Genomic DNA, 19,329 nt, shown 5'->3' with positions numbered 1-19,329 from the left:
CAAATCTCAGGACTGGCATTCATTAGTTGTAGGACCTTGGGCCTCTTTGAATTTCATTGTCCTTATGTTCAAAATGGATATTTTAACATTTACCTCAACGGATTTTTATAATACACACTTTATGTAGCTTATGTGAATGCATGAGTGAAACATGGTAGGTGTTCAATAATTATTAGTTTCTTTTCTTCATGTATGTTTATTTATTTTCCCAATTAGAGTATAAATCCCTATAGACCACAGTCTCTATGTTAGCATTCTTTATCAAACAAGACTTAACATGGTTTGCCATGTAACAGTCCCTCAGTAAGTGAAACAACATAGAAAAAATATAGAAAAAAAAATGGAAGTCGACATGCTAGTATATCTTTAGTAGATGGCTCTGAAATATCTCTTTCTGGGCAGTGCTTTGCTTAGTTGAGGCATAAAATACTTGTAAATATAAAATTTTCAATCAATAAGATTTTTTTCTCAATCTGCACAATAATGAATCCAGTTCCAAAGAGCACCTTTTTTTTTTTTTTTTCGAATTGTACATTTTTTAAAATTTATCTAAAACCAGGGGTGCCTGGGTGGCTCAGTTGGTTAAGCATCTGCCTTCGGCTCAGGTCATGATCCCAGGGTCCTGGGATCTAGTCCCACATCAGGCTCCATTCTCAACAGGGAGTCTGCTTCTCCCTCTGCCTGCCGCTCCCCCCTGCTTGTGCTCTCTTGTTCTCTCTCTCTCTCTCAAATAAATAAATAAAATCTTTAAAAAATTTATCTAAAATAAAAAATGGGAACATTTGTGCTATTTACTGAGAGACAAGGATTTCCATACTGCATCAAAAGTCTCTCTCTCTGTCATGCATACACACACACACACACACACACCTCAAACTTTCAATGTGTTGGTAAATTCATTCTTCACAAAAATATAATTTAAAACTCAAGCCTTATTGGGAAAACTCACAAATTAACTGAGGTGAAATAATTGCTTTCATTCTCTTCTATTTTTCTAAGAGGACTGACACATGCTGAGATGAAGTAATATGACCTCCTACACGTGTTTTCCATGAGGAATATGTTTGTTGCACAGTCATTGAGTTAAAAGCAAGCTTCATTCCCTCGTGCACAGAGGTAATTTGGAAAATGAGCCAGAGGAGTCAGGACTGCTATTTCTCAGTCTGCTTTAACCATTGACAGAGTATTTTTGTACCAAATATAGAGATATTCAGGTGAGGCAGACACCCCAGAGAATACTAGGGAAACACTTATTTTCATATGGGTATTACGTTATGCTCACTAACATATTCTAATAACATAATTCCTGTTTCAAATGTAAACAACTTTTATACTATTTGGTATTGTGCCTGAGTCTAATTCTTCTTTCACCATTCAGATTTCTCTGAAAGGACACCTACTAAAATTTGTCCTTCACTGTTACTTGAATCCGATTAAGGTAGCCCTATCTCTGTTTTGTGTTCTAATTAACTGAAGTATCACTTTCTCTGACAAATACCCAGATATCTTAATGAGGTCAATGTCACCACTTGTCTAATTAACATTTATTTTCTGGAATTCACACTCTGGGAATTTCCACTGGGATGTTGGTGGGGTTCAGAACACATGACCCCCAAATATGGGACCTTGGCAAACTGAATATTTTAAGCTGAAAGAGATTGAGAAATGGAAAGTGCTGGAAGGACTCTGACCTTCTCCCCTGAAGCAGATAAGAAAGACCCTTGTGTGGCGTGCCATCTCTATACTCAGAGGAAAGGGACATCCTTGTCTCTGAAGATGAAGAGACACTGAGAAGAATCTAAACCAACAGGCCTTGCTAAGTTATCTCTTACACTACACTTAGCTCATACACTTGTCCTATCACATTGTTTCACAACTTCCCACTCTTCATCAAACCTAGCATAAAAATGTTCAGGCTTAACCACTTCTTCAGGCCCTCCTTTTCTTATGAATGTTCCTATGTCATGTGAAACTTATATTAAATACATTGGTATGCTTTTCTCTTTTTAATCTGTCTTTAGTTACAGAGACCCAGCCAAGAACCTCTAAGAGCAGAAGGAAAAAGATATTTTTCCTCTCATGCAATGTCTTATTGGAAGAAAGTGCTGTTATTAAATATAAATTGCCTTTGTATAACTACATAGTTGAAAATTGAAGATAACATATAGTTCTTCTAATGAAATTTATTTTGAAATTATAAATTAATGGTCAATATTTCAAAGAGACTCATTAAAGTCGTGTTTTAAATTTAAAAAAAAAGCTTTTTACTGTATCTTACCTTTATTTGGATATTCTCATTTCTAAAAGCTCTCTGGGCAGTCAGATCCAAAGCCCAGCTGGTATGCAATTTATTAACCATAATAGTTCTTTGAGCCTTGGGTTACTAAACGTTGTTTCTAAAATTCTTGAGCAATTTAGTGTTTGGGAAAGAGATCTTTAGTTTTAAAGATACTACCGCTGAATATGAAAATACAGCATCTCTTGCCAACCATGCAAAGAGCACAATGTCCTCTAGGTATTTAAATAATTTTATTTATCTAGCATTTATTCCCTTTGATTATGTATTTCTATAGAAGACTTTTAAAACAGTTTAAATCCAAAGGAAGGAACATTGTCTTTTAAAAGGATGTTAATAATCCCTTGAGCAGGTACTTTTCTTCTTGAACACACAGATAGACATTTTATATATTATACATTTGACATAGTTGTACGTCAAGTGTCTGAAATTTAAACATATTTTATATAATGGGTAAAATCAGTCCTACTAAGGAAATCTAAAAGTGAAGGTAATTTTTTTTTTAAAGATTTTATTTATTTATTTGAGAGAGAGAGAATGAGAGACAGAGAGCATGAGAAGGGGGAGGGTCAGAGGGAGAAGCAGACTTCCTGCCAAGCAGGGAGCCCGATCCAGGACTCGATCCCGGGACTCCAGGATCATGACCTGAGCCGAAGGCAGTCGCTTAACCAACTGAGCCACCCAGGCGCCCCGTGAAGGTAATTTTTTATGATAAAAGTCACATTAAGAGTTTGTGCAACTTTTGCAAACACATTTTCACTCCTAACTAGAGTGAAACTTAACTGAGGATAATACAGAGTAATTATTTCTCATCCCGCTCCCATATTTTTCCTAAAAGACTTCACAGTTTTCAATATTTCTAATTTTATTCAACTCAAGTTGCTCCATCAATATTGGTAGCTGCCTACGCTAACATGCTGGTAATTTGCTGTCTCATGACAATTGCAAAAACTACTGTCAGAAATAAAGCATCTATTTTATTAATTGATTCCTAACACTGAAGTCTATGTCAGCTATTTGCCTGACACATGATTTTTATTACTGAAATGAAATCAATATTGTATGTCTGAGTGTATGTACTTTGGTCTAAACATGTACTTTTCAATCTCATCTTTAATGCATTGACGCTAACCTGAACTCTGGATTAACATATGTTTGAGGTCTTAACAATTGAAAGAATTTTCTGCCCACTAGCCAAAAATTATTTTTCTCTTAAACATTGAGATGAGAAACAGACCAATTTCTTTATATAACTGAAACTGTGAAGTCACTTCGGTTCCTCCAACTTCAACCCAAAGCAGCAGTTCTACCCTGCTAACAACTTCCTCCTTGCTCTTCTGCACCCCCACCCCCTCCCAGCAACTGTAAACTAAAAACAGATTTTTAAAACATAACCCAATGCTTTAAGATGAATTTCATTTCTCGTACAATATAAATTTTGTAGAAATGTTGGAAAAGATGGTTCATGAGAAGGAGAATTGTTCTTCATTACCTTCTAAGTTTTAATGTTAAAGCTGCAGCAGAGCAATTATATTCTTCATAAAACTACAATTTAGTGACTTCTGACCTTTTTCTCATCCGGTCCCCAAGTATTCCTCATTCCAATAGTAATAGCATAGGGGGGGAAAAAGACCCACATTTACAAGAATTTAGCTTCTGGCAAGCATCATTTTAAAGAATTCACTTCCTGGCTCATGGTTTACTTGACCTGTCTTCTCTAGCTTTTTTCTTTCCCTCCACCCTTCCCCCTCTCCTCTTCATGGCAAGTTGACTTTTAACTGTTGCATTCACTGCTGCTTCCTGCTTCCTTTGCTTTCTATTTTCATATCCATGGGAAAGGAATCTGTTCGGAATTATCAGACCAATATCCTCACACACCATTACCACTACTCCAGCCACCATTGACTACAGAAGTGTGGGCATAATTAATTCAGAAGTAAGAATACGTCATAAAATATTGGCTTAGTTAACCTTTAAATCGTGTCTGGGTATTCCTTGTTGTTTCAAGCTGTTAATTCCAAAGAAAAACATGACTTTTGTTAAGGTCTAATTTGCTTTTGGGGGACAAAATAGACTCCTAATTAGGAAATGATTTTATCTTATTATTTTAAATGCCTGTTTGTATTCTTTGTACTCATTATTTTCATAACCTCTCCCCCCAAAAATTGTAATTTAGGAGTCACATGTATGAAGAACCAAATATCCATTATTTGTTCTATCAACTTTGAGGCAAAAATCAAGGAAAAAAATTAAGTTAGTGCAGTTAAACCTCACTTTATAAAATCAATGCATCCTTGAAACATTAAAGAATCGTACTGGTAAATGTGGAAAAGGTTTTCAATTGTTTTATTTTTAGGTAAATAGGATTTCTAAGTAATTTCTCTAGCTTGAGAACATTTCCAATTAAACATAAAATTACATACCTTCTCCTTAAAAAAAATAGTTCAAAGGAAGAGAACAATTTAGCCTTGCAAATATATTCATTATGTTTTTATATTACATACACTAACTTTTTTGCGAAGTAGAGTTCAAAACATCTGTTTTCAATAGGGTACAAGAGAGTACAATTAACTCTTTTTTTTTTAATTAAATGAAAGGAAATTAACTTTTCCTCATTCTAGTTTTGTTCATATAATCATCCTCTTTTGATCTCTGTTTATCATCTAATTTCTTGTTTCCACTTATGCTGCTAGGTGGCTATCTTCACGTTTTCCATTCAAATTCCATTCAAATTCCGTTTGAAATTAATAACTCAGCAGTTTCCCTCTCAAGCATAATTTTCTGTACAAGACACTACCAGCTTTGCTGACCTATCTGCCTCTCTAGTAAAATCAGTGGTCACTCTCTTCAAGGGATGCCCTATGTTTTCCTTCCTTAGTGTTTCCAGTAACGCACTTTCCCTTAAAAGGAGTGGGCGGACATAAGTGTGGAGAGCCACATGTCTTGAATAATGAAGAGACTGTGGAGGTAACTGCACATACTTTCTTCAGGCCAAAGCAAAGGGTATCACTATGAGGGAAAGTGGTGAAGATAAGCCTAGAGAGGCCTCATTAAAGGCCATGAAGGCCTCATTTGTCACGATGTACCATCTGACATTGATCTTAAATATTAGGGGAAGTTGCTCTCATAACCCCACATTTGCATTTTAAAAACAGTTACAGGTATATTCCTTGAACTGTGTGCACAGAGTAAATAAGTGTCAGAGCCAGGACAAAAAGCCCATTTGTCTTTCTGCTGCATCCTAATTTCATTAGATTTGCATAATATCTGTGGAATCTACCATTGTAAGTTGTCCTGTATCAGTAGTTCTCTGTATTTAATTCCACACAAGTTTCTAACTTCATTGTTTCTTTTCAGTAAACCATTTAAGATATTTAAAATTGTCATATAATAAATGGTTTTATTCTAGCATTTTATTTTTCCATCCATTCAATTTTTGCTTATAATTCTTATTTTTTTCTTTCATTTTCCCTCCTTAACATATTCTGGATTTATCTACATCAATGTCTTTTGTTGTTGTTGTTGTTGTTGTTGTTGTTGAATTTGAAACTACATTTATTTCTACTCTACAGGTGGTGACTCCCAAATTTAACAACTTTACTTTTCTATTAATGCATAGAATTAATCTGATTCCTAAACCTCATATGTACTGCAAGATAAGAACTTAAGCAAGGTTTTAAAAAAAACATTCCCTGAATAGGTATATGCTAAAATCACCTGAAAATTTACTTTCAGGAAATTATTTTTAATTTTTTTAAAGATTTATTTATTTATTTGAGAGAGAGGGTGAGAGAGAAGGGGCACCTGTGAGAGTGGGAGGAGGGCTAAAGGGGGAGGGGGAGGGGGAGGGAGAGAGAGAGATTCTCAAGCACACTCCCCACTGAGCACAGAGCCTGATGGGGCTCAACCCTGAGATCACACCTGAGCCAAAATCAAGAATCAGGCGCCCAACTGACTGAGCCACCCAGGTGCTCCAGGAAATTATTTTTAAATCTTTTCTTCAATTTAAAAGATTTTCTCTTTCCATTAAAATTTATAGCATCACTATCATTAAGTTTTCATATACTGTATATTTTAATACTATATAGGAATCTATTTGTAATAATATAGTTATAGCTATTTAATAAAATAAATTTACTATTTATTTTATGATGTAACTTGCAAACAGTATGGCAATTAAGTTAGACTTTCTAGATCATAAGATATGTAAGTTTTAGTTTCAATAGCTATAACATACTTCCTTGCAAAAGTAGTTACAGAAATGTAACATATGAGATTTCCCAAATGCTTGCCATCTGTGAATTGCATAATCATATCCTTTAAAACCTTTTCTATTAGATGGTTGGCTCTTTAATGTTGAATTATAAAAATTTTTAATATATTTGTGTTATAATACATTCTCTCAGATGTATCTTTATCCTGTTTAAACTGTCATTTGTCACAATGAAGTTTTAATATTAACATGGTCGTACTATAGTGCAGTAATAGTAAGAGTATCATAATAATACTATCCTTTTTGTTTTAGTTTTGTTTTTTGTCATGTATTAAAACCATTCTTCTTTACCCCAGTAGCATAAAGATATTTATATATATTTTTAAAAAAGATTTATTTTTAATTCATCTTGAATTTATATTTTTTATAAATTTAGATTTTGTTACTCTTCTTGTAATATACTATAATTTTGTGACTTCAGTATTACTGATTTTTACTATTTTTTTTTTAAAGATTTTATTTATTTATTTGAGAGAGAGAGAATGAGAGACAGAGAGCATGAGAGGGAGGAGGGTCAGAGGGAGAAGCAGACTCCCCGCCGAGCAGGGAGCCCGATGCAGGACTCGATCCCGAGAGTCCAGGATCATGACCTGAGCCGAAGGCAGTCGCTTAACCAACTGAGCCACCCAGGCGCCCTGATTTTTACTATTTCTGTAAAATTTTTAACTATTACCTTTCCAGATGTTACTTTGTCTTTATTCTCTAGTCTCCATTTTTAAACTCCTATTAGAAATATTTTGGCCTTCCCAGGCACCTGGGTGGCTCAGTCAATTAAGCATCTGACTTGATTTGGGCTCAGGTCATGATCTCAGGGTTGTGAGATAAAGCCCCACATTGGGTTCTGTGCTAGATGTGGAGCCTGCTTAAGATTCTGTCTCTTTCCCTCTCCCTCCCGCCCCCACTTTCTCTCTCTCTCTCAAAAAAAAAAAAAAGAGAGAGAGAGAAAAAGTAATATGTTGGACTTCCATTCTACCCCCTATATCTCTTAACTTCTGTCTCACATTTCTCATCTCTTTATCTCTTTTAGCAGTTTCTAGATAGTTTTCCCAGATCTAAATGTGAGCTATCAACACTCTTTCCTGTGTTCCTAATCAGCTGTTTGGCCAGTCTAGAGTGTATAATTTTCATTTGCACATTTTCATTTCTAAAAGATTTATTTGGTCCTTTTTCTCTTTTTACAATCTGCCTCTTTTTTATTCAGTGTTTTTTGCATTATGATTTAACTTCCTTCTTGTACTACTGTAACAATTATAATAATAATAAAATATATCTTTGTTCTATTAGCTCAAACTCTTAGAAAGCTAACCTTGCTACTGTGTTGAATCTACTTCATGATACAGTTCTGTGGTCAAATGTTTTTACTGAACTATTACTTTGAAAGATATCCCCTTTCCTCCTGGCAAGCACCATTGTTCTGGATGGTGGAAGTGTCCTTATAGAGTCATTTGCATTTTTTCCCTACTAAGCTCAAGATGACCTCTCATAGACAACTTTTATGGTTATTTCTTGAGTTTGAGTTTTCACATCATGCAATAGTGTAATTTTAGAGTACTCTCATGAAAAGTTTTGTTTTTCATTTTGCACAGGAGAATTTTTTTCTACATAGAGCCCTGATTAGAAACAGCTTTATGGATCAGTGGGTATTTTTTCTTGTCCTTTATTCAAGGAGGCTACATTCATTCCAGAGTATTGGCTTTTTGAATGGGTCTCAGATAAGCCCTGGGTTAAAGTTGGTTTTATCACTTGTTTAGTAATTCCTTCTTTCTGGCATCTAGGAATGTTTTCTTTCTTTAGAAACTTAAACGCTTTCTTCTTCTCTTCTGTTCTCTTCTCTCTTCATTTCCTTTCCTTTCCCTCCACCACTTCTCTTTCTTTCACTCTCTCAATTTCTTATTTTGTTCATATTTTGTCTCGTTAAAGGAAGGTTGCAGGTCTCACTATATTGTGTTACTGGTTATCTCTTTTTTTTTAAATTTTATTTTATTATGTTATGTTAATCACCATACATTACATCATTAGTTTTTGATGTAGTGTTCCATGATTCATTGTTTGCATATAACACCCAGTTCTCCATTTAATATGTGCCCTCTTTAATACCCATCACCAGGCTAACCCAATCCATCCACCCCTCTAGAACCCTCAGTTTGTTTCTCAGAGTCCATAGTCTCTCATGGTTCGTCTCCCCCTGGTTATCTCTTAATTCACTTTGACTAGACTCATTCTATACAATCCTAACATTTATTCTTGTCTGCAGCCTCTGCCTTTTCTAATCCACAGTATACACAGATTTAAGTTCCCTCTTCCTAAACAATACCATTAGCATACTGAACACTGTAATTCTACTTTTGTTTTTGTTTCTGATCTAATTTGCAAAGCCAAGTTTACCGTAGGAATTAGCATGTAGTTCAATGTACCTACAAAGTGTTTTTGAGAATATTACATTCCTTCTTAACTATGAAAATAATCATTAAGAGGGCAATGCACTAAGTAATCATAAAAGAAAGGAGGATTACTTATAATTATCATAGTTGAGATTCTACACTAAAGTAATGATTAGCTATTACCGCCTCTTTGAAGACTATACTTAAATTTTATTGACTCTCAGGCAACTATTTGGAAGTATCTCATTGGTGATATAACAGATCCTGTTTCTAAATTTTTAGAAAGTAGTAATCTTAACTTTTGTTATGTATTCTAAAAGAGAGAAAGAGTGAAGTACCTTATCTAAAACACTTGGTTTTGTTATGTATGAAATTGACCGATCTTTTATTAACATACAACTATGACTTTTCTGATGTTTTCCTTCCATCCAAGTTTAAATCAGGTCAGTTTAAATTAATTAAATTTTCTGATAGTATATACATCTCTGTTAGAAGGAATTAAACCTGGTTGTAGTTTCTACTGAAAAAGTGCACCACAAATAAAAAAATGCTCACCAGTAATGTCCAACAAGATCCAATTGGGTTTGGTTCTCCTTGACATAGGTTCTTTTTTAAGTTGTGCTTCTCCAAAATATTCCATCATTCTACACAGTAGTCTGTATTCTTAGGCCTCATTCATGACTCACCTAAAGGGTTGTACAATTTTACTCATAAAATTTTTAAACAACGTGATGGTACATACAATACTAAAATATTTCTGATTTGTAAATTTTATATTTACAACAATTCTAAGAGTCCGGTATAGCTTTTAGCATAATTTTACCAATGAAGAAACTTGCTCAAGACCACACAGCTGAAAAGTGGTGCAGTCAGGATTTGACCCAGTCACTTTACTTACTGATCCCTTGCACTTGACAACTGAGCTGTACTGTTTACTAGTTCCATTACACTATGTAACCGAATTGCAACTCTTCTATCGAACTGGATGATTTTGTCTCCAACTTAAATATAGATCTAGTCTTTGTGAAGTATTTCTGATGAACAATTTATTAATATGACTAATTGTTATTGAATTAGTATCTTTGTTATAGAATTATTTTATCATTATTTACTATTTTCAAAAGCCTTGAAAAAAATCTATTGTCCAAATAATCTCTTTACACAGGAAAATAAGTTTGGCATTGCCCTTAATTTCTGACACCAGAGGAAAACTGATTATAATACTTAGAAATTAATCAATGAATGCAATTAAAAGACAAAATAAACAGTTGATTGTATCAATGCACATTCCTCTTTATAACCTGCAGATGTTCACAAAGTAATTGAAGAAATAAATTTTATCTCCCCAACTGATGAAATGTATTCACAACTAGTTGCTCCCCTTGCTACAACTGTTAAGGGCTTTTTATTTATCTGACTGTTGGGGTTGAGATCTGATCAAAGGGTTTGAGAAACTCCTCCACCTAAATGGAAGGAAATATGTTTTCATAAACCCCAGATTCTAGTACTGAGTTTCGTCATGAACTCTATGATAAAAAACAAGTAACAGTCAGTATGCTGAATCTATGTGTTTAAAGTTACCAGTTTTAATGTTTGGAGACATTCTTGTCATTATCACATAACCTGAGTTACATAAAATATGATTCAAATCCTCTATGGAAACATTTCAAAATGTAGTATGTGTTAAGTTCTTGCATTTCCCAAAGGTGATTAAAAGAATAGGGCTAGAAAAATGGTGTGCTTGGTAAATCCTGGAGTTTCACACCCGCATCACCCATTTTTGCATTTAAACTGATCATCTACTGGCAGCAGATGGGTAATAGGATGAAAGTTTTCAATATGGTGTGGTGGGCATATATATTTCCAGACACAACATGAGAGAGTACAAAGCAGCGTTCTTAATGTGATTAACAAAGAGGCATGGAATCTGCTATCAATCTTCCTTGTTACTGTCGTAGCACTTCCCAGGACTGTTAGAGAAACTTTACAATAGCTGAATGCATGTTACACATACAGATGGGGAAGTGCCTCAGGCAGTTTGGCAAAATTTACTAGGAGTCCATTTTTTGAATTTCTGCCTTCTGAGTCACCATTTCATCTGAGTCTGATATTTTCATCTCAGAAGTTCTGCTACCTTAATGTTGACATGGCAAATAAAGACTTGGCTGTGTCATCATCCCATAACCACATTTGCTGCATTTAAAAAATTTTATTATACACAATATGCTTTACTGAGATTAACACTAAATTACAAGATGGAAGCTTATTTTAATCTATTTGGAGGCACATGTTTTTCCCCTGTAGTCTAGGGAAACTCCTTCCTCAATCTCAATTTTTCTAATTGCAGGAAGAAAAAAAGGTTATTTCTATCATGAAAGTTTTTTGTGAACAATGTTCTGATTTATCATTTCGGTAAAAAGTTGTGAATACTTCATATGAGCTACTATTTGCAGAATCTTGTTAATTATAAAGGACAAAAAAATGTAGGAACACCATTCAAAGTAGTGCCTGTGCTGAGGAGAGGTTTGTTTGCTCACTTATTGTTTATTTTAACTCAATCTTTACTAAAAAAGCTCTTTGCTTTGAGTAGCTATTAATCTTTGTTTCCAATCGGAACTGTAATATTAAAGGGATGATTTTAAAGGCTAAGATTTCCTGAAAAAAAGTCTTAGAATAATATTGAATGGATTTTCTATACATGTAAACTATGGAGGATTTTCCTTGGGCTTGCATAACTGCTGGATTAGAGTCCTATTTAACCCATCATGATTGCTAGTTCCAAATTGGAATAGAAAAAAGGTGAGATTAAGAGCCTGGGTGGAGGGTCTGGTGTTCATTCAGAGAGATGGAAAACAGAAAAAAAGTGAATGACAACCAAGATACATTTTTTAGGTGAAACAGAGAAGTTGAGGGGCAACTTTATATTTAAGGTTCATCATAAATACAGAGTAGAATCATTTCAAATGTGTATGGGAGCTTACTCTAAAGAGACTTGACAATATTTGAAAGGGAAAATACTGGAATTGTGAAATCCCAGTTTACTTAGCTGTGATGCAGAGCTACATGAGATTTGGTAGCTTGGATTTATAGTGCACCCAATCAACTTCTTTTTGGTTCTTTTCCACAGCACTGCTCAGAGATTAGGAGAAGGCTGGAGGGATTAAGGGGCAGTTATGACAGAAAGTCAAGAACATGGAGATTCTGGAGTTAAGCAGAAGTATAGAAGGAGATCAAGTCTCTGCGTTGTTAATAGGTTGAAGACAAAATTCAGTTTATGAGAAAATAAGAGATCTTAGGTTAATAAGTAGAGATCAGAAAAAGATAATTTCAGAAATCATGATCTTGAAAGAGGGAGAGATTGGAATAATGATGACTCCAAATATGTAGCCTATTTATACCATAAAAATTGTATCATTATTGAAATTCAGAGACACTGAGAATTCAAGGAATTATAAGAGCAGGTCATGAAGCTACCATATTTAAATAAGTTTGGATCTTTATTTTTAAACGTTATACATAATTTACAAAATGCCAGACCTAATTATCAAGTGCATTCTTGAATATTAATTTCACTCAAAGGATATTTTAAGGGCACAAAATTATTTTCAGACATCTTTTTTTTCTATTCAAGGCAGAAAACCAGCCTGAATCATTCCCTTAAAGAGGAGAGAATTTTCCTAAATTAGGAGACATTAGGTGTATGGAGATACTTTTCTTTTTACAGAGGAAGGGGCAGGTTCAGACATTCTATATGGTTTTTAAAAAAGAATAAAGCCACCCCTACTTTAAATACATCTTTTTAATATCTTGCCCTCGTTCAAAAAAAAAGTTGACTGTTATATTTAATTTTATTTTCATTAATAACCATTTAAAAGTAATTCACTTTCTCTTCATTATTTTTTTTCTTTTTTCTTTTTGCTCTGACACTTTAATCTTGTGACATCTTTCAACACATAATTAAAAACAACTCTGCCTTTTCCTGGTTTCCTCATTTCTGAGTACTATGGCAACGGATGCTAGTTGACTTAGTAAAACTTAAAAATGTCACATTGCTCTTCATTCTTTGATGAATGCACATTCATGAATACAGCTCGATGCAAAAGCAATTAAAGGCAGTCTTAAAAAGAATCATAACCAAAGTCACCCTAAGATGATATTCCCCAGGTGTTATATTTAGAGCAAAACATGGCAAGCCATTCCTGGTATTAAAAAGACAAGTCTTTTTGTCTCTGAGAATGATTAGCAATCACTTTTAGAAACATTTTTTATGAAACACAAAATTTGTGTAAATAAATCTTAATTTCAAATTACTGAATTCACTCAGAATGTATTGTTTCCTCCAAAACTAATGAAATCCATTAAAAACATAAAATGAGGAAGAGACAAATGATAAATTATTTAATATACATAGAAATTACAAGTTAAATCTAATGTCATTGACACATATAAAATACACAACTTTTAAGTTATTTAATTTTAACAAGAAGTTGCAATACAAAAACATATTTAAGAATGATTTGCTTGCTGTATAATGGTCAATACTTGCTCACCAAACAGAGACTGATTCAATATTTCATTAATAATCTATTCCCAGATGGCTATATAGAATTGTAATAATAGTAATATTGGATATTATTTTCAAATTTAAGTAAAAAATAATTCATTACATTTTTGAGTATATACTTTATCATTATTTATATACATTTTCTGGTTTTGCTATAATTTTTAGTAAAGATTTGTATATTAAATAATATGAGCCCTCATATTTGCACAGGGTGCTATTAACAAATTATATTCATCTGCCATGACTTCATTTCTTCATTTCCCATTCTAATTACCTCAATATCTGTGCAATGTATAAGTGGCATATTTTAGTCCTTACATTTTACAGTTGGGGAAATCAGATTTGAAAGCTTAACATTTGAAATTACGAAGTTATGAAGTTAGAAAAATAAAATATTACCTAGTCCTTCAACTTTATATTTAAGGGTCTTATTATCCTAGGTCTTCCATGTCTATACCTTAATTAAATACATCTTCTAAATAGTCAATATTCCTTTGTAAACTCGAAGCTGTTAAATAAGAATTTTCTACAGCAGCCATCAATGAAGACAATCAGTGACTACCAGCCATAACCTTGTGCGGGATGTTCCCGGGCTACGCAGCACAGAGAAGTCTTTGAAGTCCATGAAAATGCCATATCTGAAAGAAACAGAGGTAATGATAAATATACCCAAGAATTTGCTCGCAGTTATTAATTAATTAATCCTAGTTCATTGAAAGGCATGATAAATGTACAATAAAGTTAAAGTTTAAGGGGAAAGCTCCATTTCTATATAAATAATTTGAATGCATCAAAGAATGCTATTCTATTTAAAGCCAGCATTCAGAGTACCTACACTAGGGAGCTCAAAGTAAATTTCCTTCTAGCAATCCCCAGTAGCCCAAGGACAGACAAAAAGCTTAAAATTAGTCTATAATGGAAGCTAAAAACATGGAAATTAGTGCAGTTTTAAAAGGCAATCATTCTCTGCAGGAAAAGGTCATAAATGAGGTTCATGTAAGTGAAGTTTAAAATAAATAGTTTGAGCTTCCAAAAGGGATGCATCTTGGCCACACAGTCACACAGGGGACCTGGGGGGAAAGCTCATTAAAGAGAGTGCCAAGACTCATTTAAGAAGCGGTAATAGTGAAGGGGTTAAGAGTGAGAAATCGGAAATAAGACAGATTGGGTTCAAAGCTCAGCTCTGCCAATTTGTAGCATGTAAACTTAATAAAATGTCTTAACCTCTTGTTTCCTACTTTCTCCATATGTAAGATAGGAATGAATAACAACCAATATCACAGGGGTATGGTGAACAATACATGTGTTAATAGAATGAAAGAAAATAGATCATTTACTTGGGCCCCATCAATAAAAATATTTTCAGGCTATGTGACACTCTGGGGATAGTCAAATTAGCAAAGTAGCTCTCAGCAGCAGGTATTCCTGATGTTCCCTCAGTAATGCCTCACTTGTCTGCAGAGCAACATAGAAAACCATCTACTGGATTGCACTGAATGCATTTCAAAGGGTATACTAATATCAGAAAATATAAAGAGAAAAATGGATTTGAAGGTATAGAACTAAATATGAATGGCTAAAATAAACCATAAATGTTCAAAGAAGTTTGAATATGCTGGGTATATAAAATACATATAAGTCAGTTAAGAGAAAAATAAATTCAAGAGATGAATAGGTACTTCATAAAATCTGGACTACAAATGGGCAAAATGATATAAAATATTTTCAACTTTATCATAAACTAAAGGTGAACAATAAAATCACTATAAGAAACCATTATTGGGGCTCCTGGGTGGTGCAGTAGGTAAAGCGTCTGCCTTAGGCTCAGGTCATGATCACAGAGTCCAGGATCGAGACCCACATCAAGTCCCACATTGTGCTCCCCACTCAGCGAGGAGTCTGCTTCTCCCTCTCCCCGTGTCCCTCCCCCTCCTCGTGTGCTCACTCTCTCTCTAATAAATAAATAAAATCTTTAAAAAAATAAAGAAAACATTATTGATCTTTACAAATGGCAGAATTTTAAGACGAAGCCAGCAGAAAGGAGCAAATAAGACACTCTCACAGCTTGTTGGTAGGCATGTAGAACTGACATGCACTCTCTAAATATCAACATGGTAAAATAGATTGAAAATCCCAAAATGTGGGATGCCTGAGTGGCTCGGTTGGTTAAGCGTCTGCCTTTGGCTCAGGTCATGATCCCAGGGTCCTGGGATCAAGCCCTGCATCAGGCTCCCTGCTTGGCAGAGGAGCCTGCTTCTCCCTCTCCCTCTACTATTCCCCCTGCTTGTGCTCTCTTGCTCTCTCTGTCAAATAAATAAATAAAATCTTTAAAAAATAATAAATAAATAAATAATAAAAAAATCCCAAAATGTGCATAGTATGTTACCATGTATTCTACTGTTAAGATTTACAGTTAGAAAATTACCAGATATACAATGTTCTTTAGCATGTTTATAGCTTGAAAGAAATGCAAACACTGATATGAGGAATTCTTTATCTCAGGAAACACCCTGAGGGTTGCTGGAGCGGTGGGGGGTGGGAGGGATGGGGTGGCTGGGTGATAGATGTTGGGGAGGGTATGGGCTATGGTGAGCTCTGTGAATTGTGTAAGACTGTTGAATCACAGACCTGTACCTCTGAAACAAATAATACATTATATGTTAAAAAAAAAAAAGAAGATAGTAGGAAGGGAAAAATGAAGGGGGGGGGAATCGGAGGGGGAGATGAACCATGAGAGACTATGGACTCTGAGAAACAACTGAGGGTTCTAGAGGGGAGGGGGGTGAGGGGATGGGTCAGCCTGGTGATGGGTATTAAAGAGGGCATGTATTGAATGGAGCACTGGATGTTATATGCAAACAATGAATCATGGAACACTACATCAAAAACTAATCATGAAATGTATGGTGATTAACATAACATAATAAAATAAAATAAAAAAAATGCAAACAAAATAAGAATACTTCATAATAAGATTGATTAATTAAATATATTGAAAAAATATTTATGCAATGAAATATCTGTTAATCTTTAAAATAATAATGTAAATCTATATTAATTGGCATGGAAAACAATGCATGATTTAATATTAAATATGCAATGCGGGTTACATAACTGTTATATCTCTTTAAAAAAACACACACACAGAAAGAGAGAAATAAGGAGAGAGGGAGAGAGCAAGAAAAAGAAAGAGGAAGCAGATAAATCAACACCAAAACTAGACTGATGAGACATACATAGTTTATGTTGTCTTCATTATACTTTTCTTTGTTTTCAATACTTTTTGTGGCAACTTATATTTAGTTGCAAATAAAAGCATTTCCATTAAATAAGGATAAAAAATGTTTTGTCAATAGCTTTCTAGATAAAATCATCTGGGTCAGAACACAGCCTTCTGCTCCAGACCAAAGAATCTCAATATGGTAGCTGAAAAGTAACAAAATAACATTCACCGTGTTTCATCTATGAGGCAGTGATCCTTTAAAACACAGAATAAAATGGTTCATCTTCCTGGAATGTCATTTTGCTCAAGGATTTTGAGAAAAATGACTTTCTGTGCTGTTAAAATGTTTTGCGGTAGACATCGGGGAGGGTATGTGCTATGGTGAGTGCTGTGAATTGTGTAAGACTGTTGAATCACAGACCTGTACCTCTGAAACAAATAATACATTATATGTTAAAAAAAAAAAAAAAAAGAAGATAGCAGGAGGGGAAGATGAAGGGTGGGAAATCGGAGGGGGGAGATGAACCATGAGAGACTATGGACTCTGAGAAACAAACTGAGGGTTCTAGAGGGGAGGGGGGTGGGCGATGGGTTAGCCTGGTGATGGGTATTGAGGAGGGCATGTTCTGCATGGAGCACTGGGTATTATACGCAAGCAATGACTCATGGATCACTACATCAAAAACTAATGATGTAATGTATGGTGGTTAACATAACATAATAAAAAAATAAAAAAATAAAAATAAATAAAAATAAAATCTAATCTCCTTTAAAAAATATTTTGTGACATAGGAACATCTTGTCTCAAAAATGTGTATGCTTCTGGGTTTTTCCAATGTGTTCATTAGTGTGGTTTAAAATTAAAAAAAATGATGGATAGGTATTCTTTTTTGAAAATTCATATTCTTAGACACATTGATAATGAAAGTGGAACTAATTTTTAAAGCTTGCTTCTTCACACACATGCAGGCTTACTTAGGTAAATGTGTATTGGTAGGCAAGGTTTCTAAGCAGGTTTGAATGATAGATTTTTCTCATGAAGAGATAATTAGAAACAAAACCACAAATACATTGTAAAGAACTGACTTAATATAAATGAAATCACTGTAATGGAAGAGAGCTTCAGAAATGATTACATTTAGTAGATTTTATTTTCAGAGCTAAACCATTTTTGCAAGCACAACTGACTGCAGAAAATTAGGTTTGAGAGAAGTATAAAGTTGATTTTGGGACAGACTGATTATTTGAGATATTTAGTTCATTTACATGCTTAGAAGATACACAATTATCCGTCATCTCTATCCACAGAGAAAGTGTTTTGACAAATATTTTCCTGAAATCAGAAAATATGTGGAGAGACTAGTGAATCAGAATATTTCCATGTGTCAATTTTCAGCATACTTGTTCCTCAGACTACATCTTCCAGTTTAAAACCAATTATAAGGGTTTTTAGCCTCTTTGGAACCAACTATAAATATTTCAGTATACAAGTGACATACTAATGATGATGTTGGGATCTAATATTTTAAGATCTTGCCAAAATCATATCTTTGTCATTAAAATGGACTTGTGTATCCCCTCTGATTCTCATAATTGTCTCTCATCCAGATAACATTCCTGAGTATTTATTGGATGGTTTAGTAAGTTTGTATTAAATAAATACACTACTCTTACCCATGCTCTATCTACTGCAAATTCATCCCACTCTTCAACCTTGCTCCCTGTCATCTTCAGCTTGCAGTAAAAGTTAGAAGACCCGATTTGTCCCATCTTTCTTACTGGCTCAGTGTGGAATTTGAGTAAGTTGGACCCTTTAACTTGGCGGAATGTTATGTGAGTAATTTATAGTCAGGAATAATATTAAACTGTTTTTTCAAACCTGAGGATTAGTATGAGGTTCTTTCGATAAAGTATATCTTTTTTCCTCTCTCACATCTTGTTCCTTTCTATCTCACAGTAAGTACAGCAAGTAAAGTCGCTTAATAAGTGCAAACCCTAAGTCATTCTTGCAAATAGCAGATACTATTTTCTCCCACATCTTGTTTTGCCTTTTCCTAGACTTTTCACTTCTCTACCACTTGATTAAAAAAATCAAAAGATCTAACAATCTGTTAGACTTTAGGCAAGTCATTTAATGATGCTAGGTATCTTGATCAGTAAAAGAGGACTGAGCATGTCTAGATTACAGAGTTCTTAGGGTAACAATGCAATTAAGAAATGTACTTGCAAATATATATTGTAAAGATCAATATCATAAATGTTTCTTACCTTTGCAGTTTCTTTTTATTCCATGATATAAGCATTATTTTTTATAGAGTTTCACGCTTTTGTCATGTAACACCTGTATATTAAAAGCTATTCAACATGTTACTCATGTATGAGACTCCAGGTTATGATATTTCATTCAGAAGTACTGAACGAAACAATGCCACCATAGTCTATTTCTGGTTTTTCACTTTAGCAAGTTGCTTATTGAAAAGAATGGTTTCACATGAAAAACGACTGGACTTTTATCAGTTATGCTTCCACGAAGAATATTTAAAAAGCAGTCCTTTAAAAAATGATGTGGGTTATTTATAACTTCCCGTATTC

At 34.1% G+C, this 19,329-nt stretch overlaps 1 long non-coding RNA gene across 1 annotated transcript; it reads right to left on the bottom strand.

Annotated features, from left to right (window-relative positions):
- Positions 1–9,556: 9,556 nt before the first annotated feature.
- Positions 9,557–19,120, bottom strand: LOC123847529 (uncharacterized). The gene is made up of 3 exons (XR_006791560.3): positions 19,006–19,120; positions 13,914–14,152; positions 9,557–9,636 (listed from the first exon to the last, which is right to left on the bottom strand). It is a non-coding gene; the product is annotated as an uncharacterized LOC123847529 (long non-coding RNA).
- Positions 19,121–19,329: the final 209 nt, after the last annotated feature.

Source organism: Mirounga angustirostris, unplaced genomic scaffold (assembly GCF_029215605.1).
Source record: "Mirounga angustirostris isolate CCGP_5_RB_7025 unplaced genomic scaffold, mMirAng1.0.hap1 SCAF_2, whole genome shotgun sequence".
NCBI classification, from domain to species: domain Eukaryota; kingdom Metazoa; phylum Chordata; class Mammalia; order Carnivora; family Phocidae; genus Mirounga; species Mirounga angustirostris.
Note: the sequence above shows the minus strand (reverse complement) of the source record. Positions and strands in the feature narration are given on the sequence as shown.